This window comes from Epargyreus clarus, unplaced genomic scaffold (assembly GCF_041222505.1).
Source record: "Epargyreus clarus isolate Ecla_fem2 unplaced genomic scaffold, WU_Ecla_fem_2.2 ptg000008l, whole genome shotgun sequence".
Lineage (NCBI taxonomy): Eukaryota > Metazoa > Arthropoda > Insecta > Lepidoptera > Hesperiidae > Epargyreus > Epargyreus clarus.
In genome coordinates this window covers 3,958,036-3,982,277 of record NW_027332216.1, presented here as the reverse complement: position 1 = coordinate 3,982,277, position 24,242 = coordinate 3,958,036, and the positions used below count along the sequence as shown (strand labels likewise).

General features: G+C 37.3%; 1 protein-coding gene across 2 annotated transcripts in view; it reads left to right on the top strand.

Annotated features, from left to right (window-relative positions):
• The window catches only part of ckn (CRK like proto-oncogene, adaptor protein), a 413,374-nt gene that overhangs the window by 190,210 nt on the left and 198,922 nt on the right, over positions 1-24,242 (top strand). The gene's annotated exons all lie outside the window — the stretch shown is intronic.

Sequence of the window (24,242 nt, the reverse complement as noted above, 5' to 3'; positions counted from 1 at the left end):
ACTGAAACGTTATGCTGGGTACTGAATGGGGGCATTTATACATGGGAAGTTGTAAATGGGGCCAGTTTGACTGTAAATCGCAAAAATGTATCATGTTTTTGGCCCTCTTTGACCTACTAAAATATCATTTTAAGTTTGGTATAACGAAATTTGGGATTAAGAAAATAATTTAAATATCAACGGACGTTAAGTTCCTTAACAAATTAAAAGTCATTAAGTCATTGCAATAATAGCATTAGAGGCTCAATTAATTATATGTTTATTTATTAAATTTATTACCTTGGTAACACTAGCAATCTTTATACAAAAAGATTAATAGTACACCGTTATCGGTAGAATATGCTAAAGTTATTACATAAATAAACGTTTGTTTAAACAACCATGGTAACAATCGTTTGCGTCACGCGCTGAAAACGGGAAGTGGCCGCAATGGGCGCCGCTGAAAGACACTGAAACGCGATACACCGCCGATCCGGTTCCGGTGTGTTGTCACTGAAACGTTATGCTGGGTACTGACTGAGGGCATTTATACGTGTAATTTTAACATGCTTGCAGTTCGTCTGTAAGTGGCTCAAACGTGGTTATTTGTTAGAGAAACCCGAGAAAGATACTAGTACTTGCTGATTCACTTTCAAATATGTATGTTAATGATTGAAGACTTGCAGTTCGTCTGTAAGTGGCTAACGTGGTTATTTGTCAGGGAAACCCAAGAAATATATTAGTTCTTGCTGATTCGTTTTCTAATATGTGTGTTAATGATTGAAGATTATAATAGTGTGATCACATGTTACATCAGATAACTTATGTTTAAATGTGGATATTGTGTGTTCAAATGTAGATTATACAAGGGATCTTATACAAGGCAATCCATCTGAATTCTTAGGTACAGTAACGCATCTATACTGATACACTTTTCCAATTTGTCAATTTACTATTTCCATTTCAAAAATAAACCGAAAGTTCCATTTACATTTACAAAAAAAATAAAGCCTACACGCTAATCTACAAATGATATTAGAGCCCGAGTGCACTATCCGCATAATAATTTGCGTAAAGTGCTAGCGCCGTACCGGTGTGAATCTAAACCATTCTCAAGTCCCCTTGAACACACATAACAAATTTCATCAAGATCAGTCCAGTCGTATAGAAGGAGTTCAGTGACATACACACGCACATAAGAAATATATATATATATAAAGATTTTGCCATAGTATATGAAAATGCGGATACATTTCCCACATAATAATTTTCGTTGCAATGTGTTAGCGCCGGATCCTGTGGGGCTGAACGGAACCGACCGGCACCGGTTGACGGTGATACGAGTATTTATTACGTATAGTCCGTACCGGATTAAAAGTGGTTAATAAGAAGCAGATAGTGGTTAAGAAACTCGGCTTCTTGATCGAGGGGTCCGAGGCTCAAATCCTTTGATTTTTCATTCATGTGCGTATTAGATATTAATTATCACTTGCTTTAACGGAAAACGTAAACGGTGAAGGTAAACGTCGTTAGGAAACCTGCATACCTGAGAGATTAATAAAAAAATCTTAAAGGTATGTGAAGTCTACCAATACGCACTTGGCTGGTTGGACTATGGCGTAATCCTTCTCATTCTAAGAGGAGACCCGTGCCCAGCAAAAGAACAGTAAGGGGTTGATGATGAATATTTAATTAGTTTTTAATTTGATATGAATTTTTGGCTTAATACATGAAATCTTGAGTGCATTATCCGAATCATTTGCGTTGTATGTGAAGCTTACTTATTTGTATAAACACTAATCTAAAACATACGATATTATACAAAAAATAATTATTAAGCACTAAAGTTTAAAAATAAAATTCGTAGAGCCTTCTAGTGATAATGAAAATATCTGCAATTACAGTAAAAAAGGAATATTGATTTAAACCGGATCACGAAACACTGAAATCGGACGCAACCGGACACTTTATCGTACAATATTCACATGCACCGGAATATTGTTTCGTTATCAGATTAAACCTTTACTCTTTTTGACCGAGTCGATTCGCAGAGTATACTGGAGTATAGTGCGTTTTTTTTTTGCTTTAACCGTAATGTATGTAGGTATGTTTTGACCATTTGCATGCTCTCTGCTAATGGATTTTTAATTCTGTCATACGTACTTTTTGTTTAGTTTTTAGTTAGTTTCATTTTAGTTTTTTATGTTTCGGTAGGAATGAGATCAGTTTTTAATTAATAAGGCATTACCGGTGACCACATACAAATACAGGTATGTGCCGGTGACACATAGCGGGAGTCAGGTTCGATCCCTGGCGTTGTTTTTTTTTATAAGATTTAAGTAGAAAACGAGCATGCAATCTATCTAACGGTAAGTGGTAAGCGGTAAGTCACTGCTGCCCATGCATATCTGTACTAATTAAATATAGGAGTTCTACCTCAAGCCAATCACAGATGGCTTCACAGTTCACCTCATACGCCCCTAAGTCAGCCGACACTTTCACAGAAAGGCATGAACTGATTGATGCTAGCAATTGTTCCTCTATAAAGCAAGGTAAAATATAATAAATACTTGTTTAAACCACAAATTACCACCCACACCTTTTAAAGTAAATTATGTTGTTCGTCTCGGAATTCATAAAATTCCTAGAGAGCTCTGGTTAAATTAACTAATAAGGTTTTACTGGCGTGACAAAGGTTAATATACCTCGTCTGTCGGGTTGGTATGCTTTATCCATAATTGGAGGGGATTGAAAGGTAACATAATCTTATATATAAAATTCTCGTGTCACAATGTTAGTTACCGTACACCTCCGAAACGGTTTTACTGATTTTCATCAAATTTTATATGCATATTCAGTAGGTCTGAGAATCGGCTACTATCTATTTTTCATACCCCTAAGTGATAAGGGGTTTTCACCCTTAATATTTTTTTATTTATATAGCAACAAAGTTTGCTGGGTCGGTTAGTAATGTTATAAGATTACGTTATTATATTTTAAAATGTTTTTATTCACTTGTTTTGAATCTGGTCTGTTCGGGAGGAATTTGATAGGAAACTCAAGTCCCTATCAGAGTTAGATACTTGATAATCTAAATCTATCTCACATTCAGATGACAATACCAATATTAATACCAAATATTAATTAAAAAATCACACTCCCAAGACTTAAACGCATAAAATAATTATGGAAGAATTCATTTTCTTCCACTCCTTTCGTACTCAGCGCTAATCGCCTTTTACGAGTAAGTTATTTTCTTTAGTCTTGTCTAGTCTACTCTGGCTCTTCCAAGCCGAACGATGTCGCTCCGATTTTTGCCATTCTAGATTTTTTTAGACACTCTGTAGTTGTAGTAGTTCAGGAACATTTGCCTATAGCAAGCTGTAATGACTTTAGACAAGCATGTTGAGTTCGATCCTGTGTTGTTTGTGTTGGTCAGACTTGTGTTGATGCTAGAAATAAAAGACTTTAGGACATTGTATTAAACTCTTTAAACATGCCACAGATCCTCTTAAAGTTTATTTTATCGTATAAAGCGAAGTTAAGTTAAAAGGTGTAAAGGGTAGACCAGTCTAGATCGTCTAGAAGGTTGTATTATTTAAAACTTCTTCACGAAAGTTAATAATTTACTTTTCAAATCTGATAAAAGTGTCAATTTGGATATGAGTAATGATAAATGCAATAAATGTACTCAGTAATCACGAAGTTATGAGTACTGATAATTCAATACTGTTGAAAGTACTCAGTTAGTAATCACGAAGTTGAATCAAGAATGTGGTAGAACCCCTTGTGGTTCGACTCCGGCGGCACCACCGCCCCACTTATTTCTGCCTAATAACAGCAGTGTAAGGGAGACATACTTTTCCGAGGCGTTCCAGCTTAGTCCTCAGGGGCAGTGGCGTATCTGTGGCCGACCTCAGGTAGGAATGTGTAATCCTATCTGGGGTTGATTACAGATGTCCATGGGCGGCAGTAAACACTTACCATCAGGTAGACTGCATGCTCGTCTGCTACTCTTATAGTATATTAAAAAAAACCGAATATCAATATAAGATCAATATATAATATAAGATTTTTCCCTCTAAAATTCTAAAAATGGGCAGAAGAAAGTAAAAAAAAAAATGAGATAAGAGCTCATGTCACAACAGCTACTCAATAACTCACGAACACAACACACAATATCTAACTGTACACAAACATGGTATGTAAATGAACATCGAAAATCCTTCACGCTATCCCTACCCGGACTTATCTAACACGATCTATGCGTCGTTCGACATTCGATAAGCCATCCAAAGATATAAATCATTTTTACGGCGACTCTACCTCTTGTCTTCAACGGTCTTTCATGGGGCTTGAATGGGACCCTTTATGCCTCACCGGTTACAACTAGTGAATGCAATGCCGTAGAAAAAAAAACAATCCCGGTGTTTGCGGGATTGAAAATTCTTGACCCGTGGATTCGAGGTCTTTTGCTGGATCCCGTGTGGTTTGTGGACTTTACATCATCATCATCATCATCATCAACCCATTACTGTCCCACTGCTGGGCACGGGTCTCCTCTCAGAATGAGAAGGATTAGGCCATAGTCCACCGCGCTGGCCAAGTGCGTATTGGTAGACTTCACATGCCTTTAAGATTTTTTTATAAATCTCTCAGGTATGCAGGTTTCCTCACGATGTTTTCCTTCACCGTTTAAGCAAGTGATAAGTAATTTCTAATACGCACATAAATTTGAAAATCAGAGGTGCGTGCCTGGGATTTGAACCTCGGACCCCTCGATCGAGAGGCCGCGTTTCTTAACCACTAGGCTATCACTGCTTTCTTTCTGGACTTTACATATAAACTATAAATTATAAATAAGTCAACAATTGAGAAAAAATACTTAAGATAATAAATAAATATAAAAGCTTAGCTTCTGAATTATCCTGGTCCCTACGTCACTTAAGACATCAGCTCCTCATCATCTCCACGCTTTCATCTTCGGTTGTGGTCATGCTCGGGATCCCGTTTAATTCAGGACCGGGATTCATCCCGTATCGCATATCGGGATTCCAGTATTGCAATCCCTAGTTACAACTATGTAAAGTGACGTGCGGTTTGAGAAACCGTTATTTTAACGAACTTGAGTTCAGTTTTCCGTGTTTCAACAGTGTTTTGTTCAAGCGATCACTCGTCCCGAAATGCCTAAACACGACCTATAAATATTGTAACAGCACACATGTTTACACCTCTGTACGTGGGTATGTCGGTGTGGTATCGTATGTGGTAGAATTGTGCAGTAGTTTCTTTAATACGAAAAATATTTTTGTTTTTAGTTAACGCTATATAAAAATATTGATTGCTCAGTGGTCGTAATAAATTCGAACGTAATTAAACGCTTATAAAAATGTGACTCAACATTAATAGACGTATGCGATATATTGTTTCCAATTCTATTGTTGAAGGTGGTAGAACCCTTTGTGGTTCGACTCCGGCGGCACCACCGCTCACCTATTACCACCTAATAACAGCAGTGTTAGGCGCTGCTGTGTTCCGTTTGAATGGTGTGGTAAGGGAGACAGACTCTTCCGAGGCGTTCCAGTTTAGTCCTCAGGGGTAACAGCGCATCAGTGGCCAACCTCAGGTAGGAATATCTAATTCTATCTGGGGTTGATTACACATGTCCATGGGCGGCGGTAGCCACTATGTTATAAAAAAAAAACCCGTAATTTTTAGTAATGTAGGTACAAAAATCTACTACAATTTGTAAATTATCGCTACAAGAAATAAAATGTGAAATAATTATCAAGTTATTTGCAATATACGAGTATGAAAGATAGGAAAATTGTTTTAACTTGGCATTTACATAATTATTTAAAAAGTAATAAAGCGTTTTAATCTTTATAACACGAATATCTAAAGGCTGGTACACAATCAGACCTTTAACTAACATTAGTATCTACTAAGTATCTAAGTGTATGTAATGTATCTATATCATTTCATAAATGATTAATGCGAATTTCTCAGTCGCTTACGTCGGTACCTCTAATTACGCGAATGGGCTTATTCCTGCGTTATCTAATTCGCTTGTTACCAAAACTGGCTTAAAGCCAAGGTCAATAAACCCTTTTGTATGCCTACATGCATACCATACTCACACGTGCTGATAACGAGTTTATATTAATATGTACCTTAAAACAATGTAATTAGGATCATCTTGCTCTAAAGTATAGAGGATGAATAAATGAGGGTGTATCCTAAACAAATATACAGGGTGTCGCGCGGTAGCGATTAAACGACCAGTTCTAAATGATCTCTCATTCTTTAAGAAAGAGCCAAAAAGAGTTCAGAATGAACAGCTCTCATTAAAGTGGTTTTGAGAAAGGTTTAAAACACGGATTGTACATTTATTTTGTTTGTATAAAGAAATTTTAAGAATTCTTTAAGCTAATATTTTAACAGCGTTAAGAAATAATGCAGTGCAATAGAGATAATAAATGACTTAACAAAAGGTGGTATAGGACTTTGTAGTTCGATTCCAGAGTCAGCATGACCACACCTATTTCTACCTAACCTAACAGCAGTGTCAAGCGCTGCTGCGTTCTGCTTTGGAGAATTCGGTACGGGAGACATTCTTTGAAATATGTTCTCAATTAAAAGTCGATAATCTTGGTCGACCTTATTTTTCGTAAATGTAAACATAAAACATTTATAATTAACTTGCCATCTCCCCAAACCAATACCCGCTTTCCATTTCCTTGTTGTTTCATCCCAAAATATTCGAAAATTCGCACAACGAAAATTGCTTTATGACAACAAAATTATAATACGAAATTTTCCGAACCACAAGTATCTTAGGTGTGGTGTTTCCCGATTATTTTCCACATCAAAGTGAAATGGAATTAGACGTCAAAACAAAAACCGCATTGAGGTGAGGATCTGAGGTCTATGCCAGGGTTTCTCAAAGTGTGGTGCGCGTACCCCTTGGGGTGCACAAGTTGATCAGTATTAATATGAGAAAAAATATTGTAACTGATAATTTGAAAGTACCTCCGCAGGCCTCTACAAAATAATATAGTTCATTTCATTTCAATTGAAGAGGGTAACGCGTACAATTTAGGAAATGGCGGCAACTTAGTGATTTGCAGGTGCAATACGCATACCGACAGACACAAAAACACGAAAGAGAAACAAAATTATTCCGAATGAATGGACTCCATTTGCGAAAAGACAAACCTCATCCATCCATCCATCCATCAGCCTTTACTGGTCCACTGCTGGACATAGGCCTCCCCTAGTCTGCGCCACTCCGACCGGTCTTGGGCCGTCTGCATCCAGCGGTTACCCGCCGTCCGCTTCAGGTCGTCAGTCCACCTGGTCGGGGGGCGTCCTGTACTCCTTTTGCCGAGACGTGGTCTCCATTCGAGGACCTTCCGACCCCACCGGTTATCGGTCCTGCGAACTATGTGGCCAGCCCATTGCCACTTCAGCTTGCTTATTTTGAGAGCTATGTCGGTAACTTTCGTTCGCCTACGGATTTCCTCGTTACGAATTCTGTCGCGTAGGGAAATACCGAGCATAGCTCTCTCCATAGCTCGCTGAGCGACTTTGAGTCTTCGTATTAGGCCCACAGTGAAAGACCACGTCTCGGCACCGTACGTCATCACTGGCAACACACACTGCTCGAACATCTTCGACTTCAGGCTCTGAGGTATCTTGGATGAGAAGATGTCACGCAATTTCCCGAACGCTGCCCAACCGAGTCGGATTCTACGAGTGACCTCTTTCTCAAAGTTGGACTTACCCACCTGGATTATCTGTCCCAGGTAAACGTATTCGTCAACAACTTCGAGTGTGACTAGAGATGGGCAGAGGGTTTAAACCCAATGGGTGGATACGGGTTTAAACCGGGTATTTTGGGTGAAATAGGGTTTAAACCCAAATAAACACCTAAACAGCGGGTGTAAACTATTCTCATTCATATTTTTATTTTCTTCGAGTAATATCATTTTTAAAATAATATTGTAAACAATTCACTAAATATATGCACTCTAAAAGCACTTATTTCATTTAATTACGCTGTTATAGTCCATTCGGATATGTTACATTTGGGTTGCAATTTTCAAAGACCCAATTATATTTTATAGATGTCAATTATTAGTATAAACAATTATGGTTTCAAATTGATTTATCTATAATTTTAGTTCTATAACTTTTTGTCGTTAAACCTAAAATAACAAAGATAATAACAATAATAGATTAAACTTTGGGAAGACTTTTTTTTAACTTTTTTCTACTTAATTTACAGAAAATGACATTGAAACATTTTGATAGAGGAGTTTTTATAGTCCGGTCAATTTAGACATAAAAATAGTAATCAAATAACATAAAGCTAAATTTCCGTAGAGACCTTGGGTTTACCATCACAAGTAAAGTTCCAAAAGTCCTCATCCATGTGTGTGTCGGCACTTATTCGGGGTCAAACGTCTTTTATCGAAAAGTACCTTGGACCAAAGTTGTAGCTCTTAAATTTTTCTATAAAATAATGTTTATATTTTTTTTTTCTTAAAGCTATAATTATTAAGATATTAAGATACGTAAGAATTACATTTTACATTATATGCCCATATTCCCACACCACCTGTGCAATAGTATACGAGAGTTATACTTATTTGTTTTAGTTGTGCGCTATTTGTTTCGTCAAACAAATAATAATTAAAAAGGTAATAAAAATAGATGAACCCCTAAAAATGTAATATTTAAAAATGTAAAAACATTAGAAATACAGTAAAAACCTATAGTATATCTATTAAATAAACATTTGAACGATTTTAAAAGCTTTGTGTAGATTTTATTAACTCATTTTATAAACACCCAAATAAATACCCAGTGGGAGGAAATAAACGGGTATTTATTGGGTTTAAACCCTGCACAGGGTTTAAACCGGGTTCTTTGCCCATCTCTAAGTGTGACGCCATCTACAACGACCGGCATGGGTGTGACATGGACGTTAGACATGATCTTCGTCTTGTCCATGTTCATATCATATTTTTAATAACACCTATCTATTGCTTTTTGTGACTGTACGTTTTTAATAAATTAACTTTTAGTTCTTACTCTAACCAGAGTTAAAAGACGTCAACCGTTATTTTAAAAATCTAATAGGGGTACACATAGATTGTGGGTTTGGGAAACTCCGGTCAACGTAAATGCAATTTAAAATTCATGCCTGTAAAAACACCTTTCATCTTTTTAATATAACCCGTCGGCCGTCTCGGAGATAACTAAGTCACGCTGGGTCACAAGGTGTTGTGAGTTATTTGGGACATTTATGTTTTGATGGCAGTTTCTTAGGACATTTTTTCAAGTACTATAGTTTTGTATACCTAAAAGCGTATTTAAATTTGCGTAACTTGTTAAGGTGTTTATTTTAAAATTTATTTCAATTTTCTTACGATAATTGTAACGATTAAAGTTTATGTAATTTTAAAATACGGTTACCTTACATTCAGATACCTACTTAAGTTTCGCTTATGTTCAATCTTTTGTGACAATATAAAAAAACTTCTCTTCATCCGAAAGACTTCATCTTTGAGAACATGTTTTTTAAATCTTTCAGGCTTATAGGTTTTCTTATAATGTTTTTCTTCACAGTTTGTAAGTGGTAAAAATTCAAATACGCACATGTTAAGTTGAAATATCAGAGGTGCGTTGGGATTCTGGCTTCGTACTCCTCAATCGTGACACAAAGTTTCTAACTGGTGCCGAAAAAGCAGAACAGAAAATATGCGAATCAAAGCAGTAATTCTTTAAAACCCTATACACTTCCACATAAAGCCTGGCAACACTTCCTTAAGTCACCCTTTCAAAACAGCGACACAGCCGAGTGGAAAACATCATTTCTGTGCGGACTTTCCGGATTAGTCTTTGTATTTTCAGTCGCTTAAAATAAATAGACCGCTTCAGCCTTTCAATGTCTGAAAGAGCTGACAAGTGAAAAAGAAGTAAAAATGTAGTGTAAATATCATCTTAACTAAAAATATCGTATCTACAGAATGAAAACTTGTAATAGGTATTTCATCACAATGTGTGTGATTGCCACTTGTTAATTATACAAACTTATTCGTATGTACTCGTAACATCTATTTGTTGTATTAAACAGTGGCTTGATTAGTGCTTTCGACGGAAAAAATATTGATGAGTATGTAAAATGTATACGTTGTCATCGGTTTTTTCATTATTGTCTAATAGTAGGAAATGGGTCTCCTCGTGTTACGTCTAAACTAAAGTTACACTTCACTTCGACTTTGCAGTGTATACGCTACGGTTCTTGGACTGTGCCAAGCGCATACTTGCACCTGAGAAACACCTCAACATCAAATTCAAGTGAATCGAGATAAACAGATACAAGCAAACTCAAGATTGTTAACGTGTCAGAGTATGGGTGGAGTTAATTTTCAGGCGACGTCTTTGTGATGCAAATACCGCGCCTCTTCGCGGTAACTGAGGGGAATTGAGATGTGAGGTATTTACGTTAAACTGGTGAAGGGTAAGGTAAATAGCGCATAGGTGACAAAGTGACAGCGTTCGACTCTGGCGTAACCACCGCCACACTTATTTCTACCTAATAACAGCAGTGTTGTGTTCTAGTTTGAAGGATGTGGTAAGGGGCACATACTTTTCCGCGGCGTTCTACCTTACTCCTCAGGGTAGCGGCGCATCTGTGGCTGACCTCAGGTAGGAATATCTAATTCTATCTAGTGTTGATTACTAATGTCCATGGGCGGTAGTAGCCACTTACCAGTAGGTGGACTGAATGTCTTCTGCTACTCCTAAATTATAAAAAGGAAGGATTTAAAGAATAAGGCTCCTTTATTACTGACGTCCAAACTAATTGAATCGCTCGCTCGACGTTTTTGTCTTTCCAAATGCCAGTATTTCACCTGGAAGTGTCTGCCATTCGTTCTCACCCGTCTGGAATGTCGGGCGGTGTCAGTTTGTTCGAAAACGGAAATTAAACGCGCTGGGTTCGATGCCGCGACGTGACAATGCCTGGATGGAAGGCATTGTTCGGTTTAATAACAGAACTTTGAACGAGCTATGTTTTGTTTTGGCTACAAGTGCGAAGGTTAAACTAAAATTTTACAATCACAAGTGTCGTTAGTAAGTGACATACCAAATTAGGTGATATACCAGGAGTGTTAGTTGAATCAATAACAGTTTAAAGCGTTGCCTTATAACAGCAATGTTAAGCGCTGCCCTATAATAGCAGTGTTTGAAGGGTACAGTAAGTAAGGTCACAAGGTATACCAACTTAGTACTGATGGGTAACAGACAATGTATCTGTGACCAACCTCAGATGAGACTGTAATCGTAGCTGGAGCTATTACATTTAATTATGGCAATGGCCACTTACCATCAGGTGAAGTGAGAGTTATTTTCCATCTTTACAAAAATATACTTATAAAAATAAATATATTTCATTTCATTTCAATTTTCCATGTATGTACTTGCTAGTGAGCCGTCTGCCTTATCGCTAACGATAAACTTAAAGTTCACGTACTTGACATTATACGCCACATTCAGTTCAAATTTATGTGTTACATATAAGGGCGCCTACACATATTAAGCCTATATTCGTAGAAATAAAACCCAGGTATTTGGCCTGAGACATTTAATTAGATTACACAGTTCCAAACTCGTTACCATCGCGTGGAAGTATGCGCAGAATGTAAATGTAATGTTACTACTAAGATGTGTAGTAAGTACAGTTAATTAATTTAATGTGTGAACTAAAAACATAAAGTACGGATCGAAGGTCAGCCGTACAGTCGCACGCAATTTTCTTATTAACATTATGATGTGATAACCAACAAGTAACATAATAATCACTAACAAAAAGTTATTAATGAAATCGGTGATAATGCTACCACCTCCTCTGTTGCCTCTGTTGTTGTTTTGGTAGTGTTGAGGCAGACTTATTAAGAGTTTTTGAAGTCAAAACTTCTTTAGCGGGGTTGTGCACTTTTTGTGATGTGTAAAAATATTAAACTCGCGTGGCCTGATCGAAAATTCGTAAGACGGCAAAGCAAACTGAAAAAGTCAAGATGTCATACGGTGTCAGCATAGAAATAAATATGTCAATAGGTGTCAGCTTAGGTAGGTTTCATCAGTTTTCACTACTGCCGGCACTCTCGTAGTGCAAGCCGTGGATTATTCTAAGCTTAGTCCTTTGAGATTTTATGCAATAGAACCAATTTACTCGTATTACCAATTAGAACCGGACAATACTAGCTCAAACCGGATGGATAGCAGACCTAATCAGACAGTCTAACAGGTACAAAGGATGTGCCTTGAGACGTGCACGGTGAACGTTTATATTATTTTTAGTTTGTTATTGTGTCAATCTGCAATATCTATAGAGCATGTTCTCCGGACGTCCATGGATATGTTAAATTGACCCTTAAGTAAATTGGAGCTCCTGATGTTTTCTTATCCCCACGGATTAAGTTTAAACGCAATCTCGTGAGTTTTGAGAAGTGGTAGAAGGAATATCTATGATTCGACCAGGGAGTTATAGTCCGCACCAAACTGCTAGTCCGCTCTAAAGTTTTTGCGAGCAGGTGTAGTTATACGATTTGCTATGGCAACGCGATTCATTTCTATATTCAGAGCAGACTAGCAGTTCTACGCGGACTATACCACCGTTACACCTATTTGTAGCGAGAAACTGTTCTACCGTTTCGGTGGAAGGGTGTAGGCCGGCTGATATTTTTCTGAGGTGACCGATTTAGTCCTGAGGAGTAGAGCAACACACCTGTGGTCAACATCAGGTAGGACTGATCCTAACTGAAGTTTATTACAAATGTCTAAGAGTGCAGTAGCTACTCACAAACAGGGGGACTGCATGATCGTTTACTACTCCTATATTACAAAAAACATAAGTATATAAAACGTATCTCATTGTTTACAAAACAGAGCAAATGGAATAAATACCCGTTGTCGTAATAAAACCGCACGCGTGTCCCGCGTCTCAACGAGCGTGCGTGTGTGCGTGCAAATTATATGCTAATACCGCGTATGAATGAGTTAAATGTGTTCAAATACATTACGTGTAGGTGTATGAGTCTTCCGTAGTGTGCCAAGTGCTTGTTTGGATTTACGAGACTTGGTTCTAGCATTAGTTTTGTTTAGCTGAGCCAAAAGAGGTTTAATTTAAAACAAACTCTATCAATAAATTGTTTTTAATCCAGAAACACCCTTTGTGGTTCGACTCCGGTGGCACCACTGTCACACCTATTTAGACCACTGAAAATATCAACAGTTTGAAGTAAAAGTTTTCCTGTAAAACTGTTAAGACATACTTTTTATGTTTCTCGCGCAATACATTACTGTCCTGCTTCTGGATTGCACTAAGAGTCTTCTTTTTGAATGAATAGGGTTTCATTTATAATTAAAGATGCGGATTGATCATAAAACACTTTTGAGATAAAACACGATTGCTTATAAAAATATTATTACCTATTACATTATTAAGAATTAACAACGATAAGTTTCCTGGCGACAATTTATTTTATGCTTGGGATTTGAACCAAGAACCTTTAGAATGTGAGTCTTAATTTCGTTCCACAAGCTATCATCTCATATTTTTTGTTTTCAAAACTTAATACATACAATAACTCGAAAATAACATACAAACATAACCTGTATTTAGATGTACGCAGTATCTACTTAACTATAATTTCTAGACCATTGAGCTCGTTAATCGAATTCCGTTTGTACATAGATGTTGTTTATACCCTTAGATCTCACCCGCATCTACATAAACATAAACAATATGGCTACAATATATCAGTAGTGGTATATAATATTAAAATGAATTTGAATCTCGATACAGTTCGAAATTTCGATTGCTCTGTTACAACTAAAAATCGGACAAGTAGTGTTTCGAAAATATCATTTGTAACGATTAAGTAAATTCCTCACTCATACAGGGTCTGTCGTTAATAATGGATAACCCGTAAACTGGAGTTGGTTTGGATGTGAAACTGTAAGAAAATCGTATCTTCTTGCCAGGGATTCTAACCATGTGAAAATGGCGTAGCCTTTTATACTTTTTTATAAATTTCCCTACTTTTTTCATTTATTCAGTTGCCATTTCATCAAATTTAGGTATTTCTGTGTGATATTTTTAGTATTATACTCCTGAAGACGTGTATTATCTAATTTTAGTACAATTTACAGGTGTTTTTAGCGTTAAATATTATCAAAATCATCTTTTTATGCCTTTTTTAAACTATTTTTTTCTTTATCTCAACTTTTGATAATTTACTGTGAAAAAAAAAGTACGGCGCTATAGCTGCCCATGATCTTAATAAATTGTCTAGTATGTGTAGATTCTAAAAAGGTATTACAATGTGTACTTTACAAGCAATATTAAGTTACAGGAGCGAGATCATAATCAAGGTCAGAATTTTGATTTTCCAAGTATTTTTATAAATGTTTATAAAACTTCGTCATAATGATTTTATTCCACCAAGATTCTTTACACAAACACTATCGGGCCACTAATAAGGATTTTCAGAAGAAAAAGAGGTTGTTTTTAGTAAAAAAAATATTTTATCAATAACTTAAACTAAATGCTCGAAGTGCCCTCCGCCGGCAGAAATACACGCTCTACATTGCCTAATAAAAGATCTTTTAATCCGACGCGCATAACCAGCTTCTTCAATTTTACTTGCTGCTACTTGAATGCGCGCACGCAAATCGTGTTGAGTGTCTACAGTTTAGAATCTACACATACTAGACAATTTATTAAGATCATGGGCAGCTATAGCGCCGTACTTTTTTTTTCACAGTAAATTATCAAAAGTTGAGATAAAGAAAAAAATAGTTTAAAAAAGGCATAAAAAGATGATTTTGATAATATTTAACGCTAAAAACACCTGTAAATTGTACTAAAATTAGATAATACACGTCTTCAGGAGTATAATACTAAAAATATCACACAGAAATACCTAAATTTGATGAAATGGCAACTGAATAAATGAAAAAAGTAGGGAAATTTATAAAAAAGTATAAAAGGCTACGCCATTTTCACATGGTTAGAATCCCTGGCAAGAAGATACGATTTTCTTACAGTTTCACATCCAAACCAACTCCAGTTTACGGGTTATCCATTATTAACGACAGACCCTGTATACACGATAGACTAAGTAAATTCGTCACTCATATTTAAAACGTCTTAAGTGAGGCATCACCGGCATTGTCAGCTTTCGTATTTAATATCGCAGTAGATTTAGCTGTCCATGAATTGATTGAATTAAATATAAAATGATCTAAGGAAATAAAGCTACTGGCTACTACATACTGGCCGAAGATGCCTCAGGGTTCACAACCTTATCAAATAATCTACGTACATATTAATACCCGAACACATTAGTTTCCCCATAGAAGCAAAAATCATGTAAGGTTAACGTAACCATCATTAGTTGAAACAAAGCTATCTCCAAAAAATGTAGTTTGGTGAATGTGACAGGCCCACCTACCCTACCTATACTCGGCTTATCTGCAACAAATTTGTTAAAGTAATCACACGGGAATGCCGGACGCAGATACGTGTGCTGACACACGGGTACAAAGTTATTGCAACATCTAATAAGTACCCTAGCAAATATTTTAGGGATATTTTAGCACGGAGACGTGGCAAGACTTTTTTACGGAACTGTTTCAAAACTGGTTACATTTTCTTGTTAGGAATGAGTAATCTTAACTAATCTATGTCTCAAACAGAGATTCTACCTGAAGCCGATCACAAATACTTTGCCACTCATGCGGACTCAAATGAAAGTATGTAAGTAACCCGGCGGCCTGACCATTTTGCCGAAACTCAAGAGTTACGCTGGAAATAGGTGTGGCAGTGTTCGATTATTTGTGATGACTGTGTGTTGTGTGTAAGTGAACTGATGTTGATTAATGACCACTGACCCAACATCCGCAGATAGCGACATCATGGCGCGTCTCCACAATCCGTCTAGTTTGCTTTACGCCGTTTTTGCCACTTGCTCATAAGTACCTTCTTAATGGTTGCATTTGACTTTGCCAAATTTGGTTATAATTATTAACCCAATGATTTTTGCTGCTGTACTTTCAATGGTTCTATTTGTCGTTGCCAAATTCAGTGACGTTAAATGAATAAATTCACTGTTTCTATTCGTACTAATTGGCGCTCAGGAAACATACCCGGTACTGGAACTATACCGTGATTGACCATACCACGATTGACCGTTTGTCGTCTATTACACAATCTACACATGTAATTACCAAATTTATGTAATATTTTTACCAGTAACATTCTTCATTGTCAATTTGGTATGTAAATATAAGAATTTAATTAACTGATATGCCTTTGCCTAATTCTGCAACTTTCATTGATACTCTGGTAGAACTAGTATAGGTGTGTCCAATATCTCGAAGTTCATGATCGCGTGAAAATCTGCTGACGATTCCTAAAACCCGTGTGTCCGATCCGATGGTGATTAATGACGTCGACCCCGCATCGCCAGATAGCGACCAGCGACGCGCCTTCGTCTCGATCGCCCCATATTGTTTTTGCTCTTCACTTCGCATGCCATGTATGTCTTTGCTAACATTCAGTCATTATCGTTAACTAACCTGAATCGACGTCTACCGACCAACATATTTCTTGATCAGGAATTGAATACAAAGTGAAAGATGATTTAGGGCCTGTTTTTCAATGTCTTAATAAAGTCCCAATTAAGCTAGTTGGATTTTATATACTGAATGGGAGCTTCCTTGTTCGGATGATACGGCACCGACACGTTACGGACACGACAACGACGAACATTAATTATCCACTTTAGATCGAGACACCAAGTGAAGGATTTTTACACATAACATATTAAGATGCCGGCACGATACCTACATGCCGGGCAAGTGAGACGGCGTGCATAACAATTTGCATACATTAAAGCGTTCACTGATTACGTTGTCGTGCCGTTGTCGTGTCGTCATAATGAAAAATAGTCCCTTAAAACATATATTCCGTATAAAATATTTCCTCTATCAGATAACTAGACAATCTGTGAAATAATCTAACTAAATAATTTAAGAGACACTGTGATAGATATCTCTAGTCTAAATAAATTTTTATGGAGTAAAAACTTAGTTACTTTATGAACTAGTAATAAAAGAAATAATGACATGAAGTTCACCTGATGTTAAGCGCTTATAAACTTTGTAACCAACCCCAAATAGTATAAGGGGTTGGGGTAATTAGCCTCTAAATAGTATGAGTTAATTAGGGATGGTAGCAGGTCAAGAGTTAAATGGGGTGCGGTTAGGGTGTACCAGAGGGTGCTGGACGGTGTATGATAGATGTACTGAATAAATGAAAAACATTAAAGTGTATGGTAGTATGCATGTATGAAATATTTTTAACCATATATATTTATAAACTAGCTGACCCGGCAAACTTTGTACTGCCTCAGAATTTATTAATGAAATATATTTTATACTAACTCACCTTTTAAACCTTCCCTGGACTTCCACAAATTATTCTAAACAAAAATTAGCCAAATCGTTCTAGCCGTTCTCGAGTTTTAGCGAGACTAACGAACAGCAATTGATTTTTATATATATAGATATAACAAATATTTTTAACCATATATATAACTATATTTAATAAACCCCAATATTTTTTTACTCATCGTCATGAAAAAAGTGTGGTAAGAGAGGCATCATTTTCCGAGGCATTATAGCTTAGTTCTCAAGGTTAGTGGTGCGTCTGTCGCTGACCCAAGGTTGGAATCAAATCTTATCTGGGGCTGATTATAGATGTCGGTAGGAAAGGAGACACTTTCCATAAGGTGGAGTGTATGCTTGTCTGCTACTCCCTTATTAAAAAAGGGACTCAACGTCATCTGTGATTAAAGTCGGACCCAATTTGAGTGTATTTAGGCTACCACGGATGCTTCGCAATACTCGTTACTTCTGAGGACGAAGTTGGAACGGCAAATGTCTCTTTGACATGTAGTCATGGATTAGTAAAGATTACTCGCTCTTAACAAGAAAATGTAACCTTTTGACAATTGTCACTGTCATCTATTTTCGTGTATGAAAAACGTTAAAAAAATGTAGTTTTTAGATAATTTACGAAACGATATTTCTTCGCACTTTTTGTTCGATTTCGTGTCTTAACTGCGCATGTCGGCATTGTTCCGCGTAAATTACACCATGATAGCCATTAAACGGCTGACAGAATTGTCAGCCGTTTAAGTCATTTAATGGCTTCCTTCAATTACAAGGCGGTGAGATGTCTATACTTATCTATGCATATAGTAGAATATTTGAATTGGAAGCAAAAGTCGGGGAGGGTTATATTTTTTGCGAAGTTCAGATTTTCATAAACAAGCGGGAAGTTCTTGAAATTCTCTGTTCCGTCAACTGTATCAATGAGTTTGCGAGTGTCTACTCATTGCTCTCGATAGTGCACACCATCTTCATCTCAGCTATGCTTTGCACTTGAGGAGGGGCGCTGTGCTTTGAACTGTGCGTTGATGTCTCAGGCATCCTCACGGAGTAAGAGACAGGGCTCTTACGATCCCTTCAATAAAGTACTAGGTACAAATCTGGTATTTTGCCGGTATCTGGCAGTGATGTAGTGGTGGTTTTTATGGCTCTGAGCATGAAGGCTGACCGCTCGTTTTCTCTTATCACTTTAGGTAACTTGAACGATTAGATAGTGCTTAATGCGACCGTCGAAAATCAGTCGTATCGTAGACGATCGATTGTTTACAGATTTTGTGAATAAAATCAAACATTTAAGTAATACTACTAAACATTTTTGGTCTACTTTATATAAGCGCATTTAACTAGTAGGTACCTCAGCGATATCTAGTATTAGTAATCTATGGTTTGAACCTATTACGAGTCTATTGTCTAACTTACTCCGTGTTAAACGAAGTAATTAGTTCCAAATCGTATAGATTTCGTACAAATTAACATTGTTTTCGCGTTTAGCATCCCTTAATATCAGTTTCATACAAAATTAGACTCAAAACTGAGTGGCGTAGGGTGGTTTATACGAACGGGGAAGGATATGTGAAAGGTAGGGGCATAACATAAGTGTGATTAAAATAATGCTCGGATTCGGGTGCGGCTTTCATAATGGGGTACACACCCCGTGTACTGTCGCTAGAGTGGTCAGCTTTATTGTTTTTCTGGGATATGTCCTGCTGTTTGAGTGTTTTGGCTTAGCTTTTGCGTCTTGGGGTTTTACGTGTAAACTACAAACCTAAAATTTATGCAGTGACTGTATCCAGTCGCTGATTTTTTTTAATAATATAGTATAGAAGTAGCAGACGAGCTTGCAATTAACTTGACGGCTCATGGACATTTGTAATCAGTCCCAGATAAGATTAGATTCTTACCTTCGGTCAGTCACAGATGCGCCGCTATCCCTGAGGACTAAGCTGGAATTCATCTGAAACCGTATGCCTGCCACAGATGCGCGATACTACACTTTTAAAACCGGAACACAGTAATATTACGCCGCTGTTTTTAGGCAGAAATATTCATAGTAATACACAAGGTCCTGTTTTTAGACGGATTGCTTCTGGTGTTTCCTTAGAATCCTAGTATGCATATGTGTATGGTAATCCTACTCTAGCGGGTTTTCCTCTGCGGTAATTACCGTGAGCGTAAAAACTGCATTTTTAATCACTTTTGCAGTCACTTCACCCTTATTCGTTGTAATGCAATTTTCTAATCCTTTTTGTTGCGGGTTTGTGTGCAAGTGCTTTAGAAATGAAACAGTCGGTTTTGATTCTAGCGTGAAGCAGTTCTTGCGTTTGGTGGAAGAATGTAGATGCTGATGAGTGTAACTAAACGGTGACCTTAGTCCCCAAGAGTGGCTACTCGTCTAAGATTAGCTTCAAACATATACAAAAAACATGAAAATTTCGATCATTGTGAATATGAAATACATAGATAATTATGAATTACTTACAAAGCGTTCTGAATAGCACTTAACACACAAATTTACAATATACTTAACGGCACACCAGTCTTTGATTTACTACATAACACATATTTACCGTATATATCAATCAACAAACCATTACTGTCCCACTGCTGGGCACAGGTCTCCTCTCATAATGAGAAGGATTACGCCATAGTCCACCGCACTGGCCAAGTGCGTATTGGTAGACTTCACATACCTTTGAGACTTTTTTTTATAAATCTCTCAGGTATGCAGGTTTCCTCACGATGATTTCCTTCACTGTTTAGCAAGTGATAATTAATTTCCAATACGCACTTAACTTTTTGAAAAATCAGAGGTTGCCTGCCTAGCGTGCCTGGGATTTGAACCTCGGACCCCTCGATCGAAAGGCCGATTTCTTAACCACTAGACTATCACTGCTTCATCTTCACCGTATAACACTTCGTATTTGTGAACAATTCTATTTCTATATTTCTAAGCGGCGAATAGCAAGATTTCTAGGTGTCTAAGCAATGCGTGTTTAAACCTTTAGCTAATACATTCAAGCGCCATTAACTGACCGAATATACATGTATAGGTACCGAACGGTCAGAAGTACGTGCTCCGACAAAGGACGAATTGTGTCGAACATCATTTGTGGTCCTGCGTCTTATGGCAGTAAATCTTCAGTGTAAACAGTTGGCTTCGAGTAGACTACGAAATAAACATATAATATTGCAAAATTTAAGTATTGTAAACATTAAATAAATAATAATTAATTACGTACAAGCAATTCGGAATAGCACTAAACGCACAAATTTACAACATAAGACACATTTATGGCATAACAGTGTCTTTGAACAATTCGATTTCTATATTTCTAAGCGTCTAATAGCAAGATTTCTGTATTTCTAAGCATCGAATAGCAAGATTTCTATATTTCTAAGTATCGAATAGCAAAATTTCTAAGTGTCTAAGCAATGCGTGTTTAAACCTTTAGCTAATACATTCAAGCGCCATTACCTGATCGAATATATGTAGGTATTAGGTACCCAACGGTCAGAAATACGCGCTCCGACAAAGGACGAATTGTGTCGAACATAATTTGTGGCTCTGCGTCTTATGGCAGTAAATCTTCCGTGTAAGCTGATTTACGGCACTATAAACATGCAATATCATCAAACTGATTTAAGTGGTCACAAGATAAAATGAGGATTTTGTGACATTTAATTTTATGACTCTACGACCCAAATAATAAATAATGAAGTATTAGCTAATATTATTTCGTAATAGATTTATTATTTTTACGAAATATGTATTAGTTTTCCCCGCGGCTCCGCTCGCGGTCAAAGGTCGACGATAATATTTATTTTAATTTATCCCTCAATAACAGTACTTTGTTTTAGGATAAGAGTGTCCTGTGACCTTGTCTGAACCTCTGACAACGTGTGTACAAAATTTCATGACAATCGATTATTTAGTTATGACATGAAAGTGTAGGAAATAAACAAACTCACATTCGTATGTATTATATTAAGTATGTATGTATGCATGTATTATATTAAGTGTGTTATGTTATGTATTGTATTATATTAAGGATATATAGATAACTTAGATAAATTTAAGTTCGTCAAGATTCGAGCGAGCGAGAGGTCGATTACCAAGTGTATAAGCCTGCAAAGGGCACATCCTTTGTATTTCACATTTAGAAATAATCCCCCGTAATTTGAACAGGGATACGAATTAGTCCTGAAACAGCAGGGGTGAGTTTTTGTGGGTCGCTTTGTTGGCGATCGTAAAAAACGGCGCCACCCGCTGGGCAGTGCGCCCAACTAATGCAAGAGTGCTTCGGTCTAAGCTTTTGCATAATGGTGGCTTAGTGATAATATTTCGTAATGGTTTATTTAACCACTATAGATATCTTCGCAGTAAGTTTATCTAACTGCCGGACTCAATCTAGTAAAAGTTAAACTCGGTTAGCTACCAGAGTTTTCCTGTGACATTCAAACTATCTATTACTGTCATCTCAATAACAAAATTATCGTAACGCTAATTAAAGTTAATGTCAGATAGATTCCTTAACTTTGGTAATCTTCCTCCTAACTATGTCTTGTTTTAAAATAGTTACTTTGTAAGTATAAGTAAAGGTGATGGAACCACAGTTCGACAAATGAGGTGTCACAGCAGTACCTTTTTCTAGGGTAAAGCATATGTAGGGTATGGAATGGTAAGGCTTACTTGCATATGAGTCGACCGATGATGCAGTCTTCCACGGAAACATTTGTGGTAGGCTTTGGGAACGCCTGTTGTATGCGGAATTGGTTAGAGATGTCCATGGGCAGCAGTGACACCTTACCACCAGGTTATTCGATAATATACTCGCGCTTAAAATGTATATACTTCAATATAATATTACAATATACATAATATTGTATATGCTTTAAGCTGACTATTATTGTAAATAGATTTAGATTTACCGCTCTAAGTCAAATCTATATGAATGTCTCAATGACGAGATTTTCTTAAGAAATTGAAATGTAATATTAAATTTTATGCCTAATGTCCAACTATTCAATCTGAGGCATAAAGCAAGTTAGAACCACTTTATATTTATGTTTAAATCTTACAGCCGTTTGCTTTACTAGCAAGGACTTAACAAGAAAAACATATTTTCTTTTAGTATGCAATGAAAATTATATCCACTTTAGAACGTACGTGAATTAAAATACATAACTTGTACCAATAAAGAATGTTTTCGTAAATGACGATCCTTGTATGTGCATCTCGCTCATACAGTGCAAAGAATGCGAGAGCGACGAACAAAAACGCCGCCATTTTCAAATACAACCCCATTAACACAAGTTACACACATATTTCTTTCTAGACAGAAATAAAAACTCGAGCGGAAACATTCGTGCGAATTCGTGAACAATTTTTAATTTTCTCGTTGCGTTTATTTTTCGAAAAGACGCCGTCAAAGCGTTACGTTGGGAATTTACGTAGCAATTGCAAGTTCACTCGAGTACGGAAAGCCGCTTATAAAAATGTATGCAAGTAGCGTTTGTCGTGGTTTAGAAGACACCATTTTATAATATAGATGTCGGACGAGCATGAGTCAGATATCAGATAGTTAGGGGCTATTGCCGATGGTTAACATCTGTAGTCAACCCCAGATAAGATTAGATTCCTACCTGAGGTCGGCCACAGTTGCGCTGCTACCCTTGATGACTAAGCTGGAATACCGCGAAAAAGTATGTCTCTCATACTACACTCTTCAAGCCACAACACAACAGCGTTTTACACTGCTGTTATTAGGTAGAAATAGGTGCGGCGGTGGTGCCGGAGTAGAACCACGAAAGGTTCTACACTTTTAAACACTATCATCACAGTCGAGTAAAAAACACCGAAATCTACCTTATTACTGTCATCACCTTACAGCGCTAAGCAGCGTGGCTGGCTGGCTCATTCACACCGATCGGGTATAATGCCCACTTATCCACGGCGACTCCGCAATCATTGTGGATTTATAACGGATAATAACTCGGTGTTAGCCGCCCACCACCGCACCGCCACATGGTGGTAATAGCAGCTCGTTGTAATTACACAAGTAACTCTCCCTGTAGGTTGAATAATCGGTGAGCATTGTCGCTTTCACTGTATATAGATCCTTAACGTGTTAGTTTAGTGCAAAAGCACAGATTAATAAATAGTTACTACGTAAGCAAAAGGCAGGAAATTTACCTTCGACAAATATATCGATGTATACAAAACTGTGTCTGTAACCAGGTCTGCTCTGTATGTCCATGGTGGTAATTGCAACTCGTTGTAATTATACAAATTCTACAGCCGAGCAAGGGTAGCTTCCCACAATTGAAGCAGCCCTCATCACATATAAAGCCAAATCGGTAATAAGGCCTTTGATAAGATTTACGAGGCATTCCAGCTTAGTCCTCAAGTGTAACAGCGCTTATGCGGCCGAGGTAGAAATAGAATCTTATCTGGAGTTGTTACAGATGTCCATGGGCAATAGTAGCCACTTACCATCGGGTTATGAAGGTGGTAAAACCCTTTGTGGTTCGACTCCAGCGGCACCACCGCCACACCTATTTCTACCTAATAACAGCAGTGTTAAGCGCTGCTGTGTTCTGTTTTGAAGAGTGTGGTAAGGGAGACAGACTTTTCCGAGGCGTTCCAGCTTATTCCTCTAGCGTAGCGGCGCATCTGTGGCCAACCTCAGGTAGGAATATCTAATCCTATCTGGGGTCGATTACAGATGTCC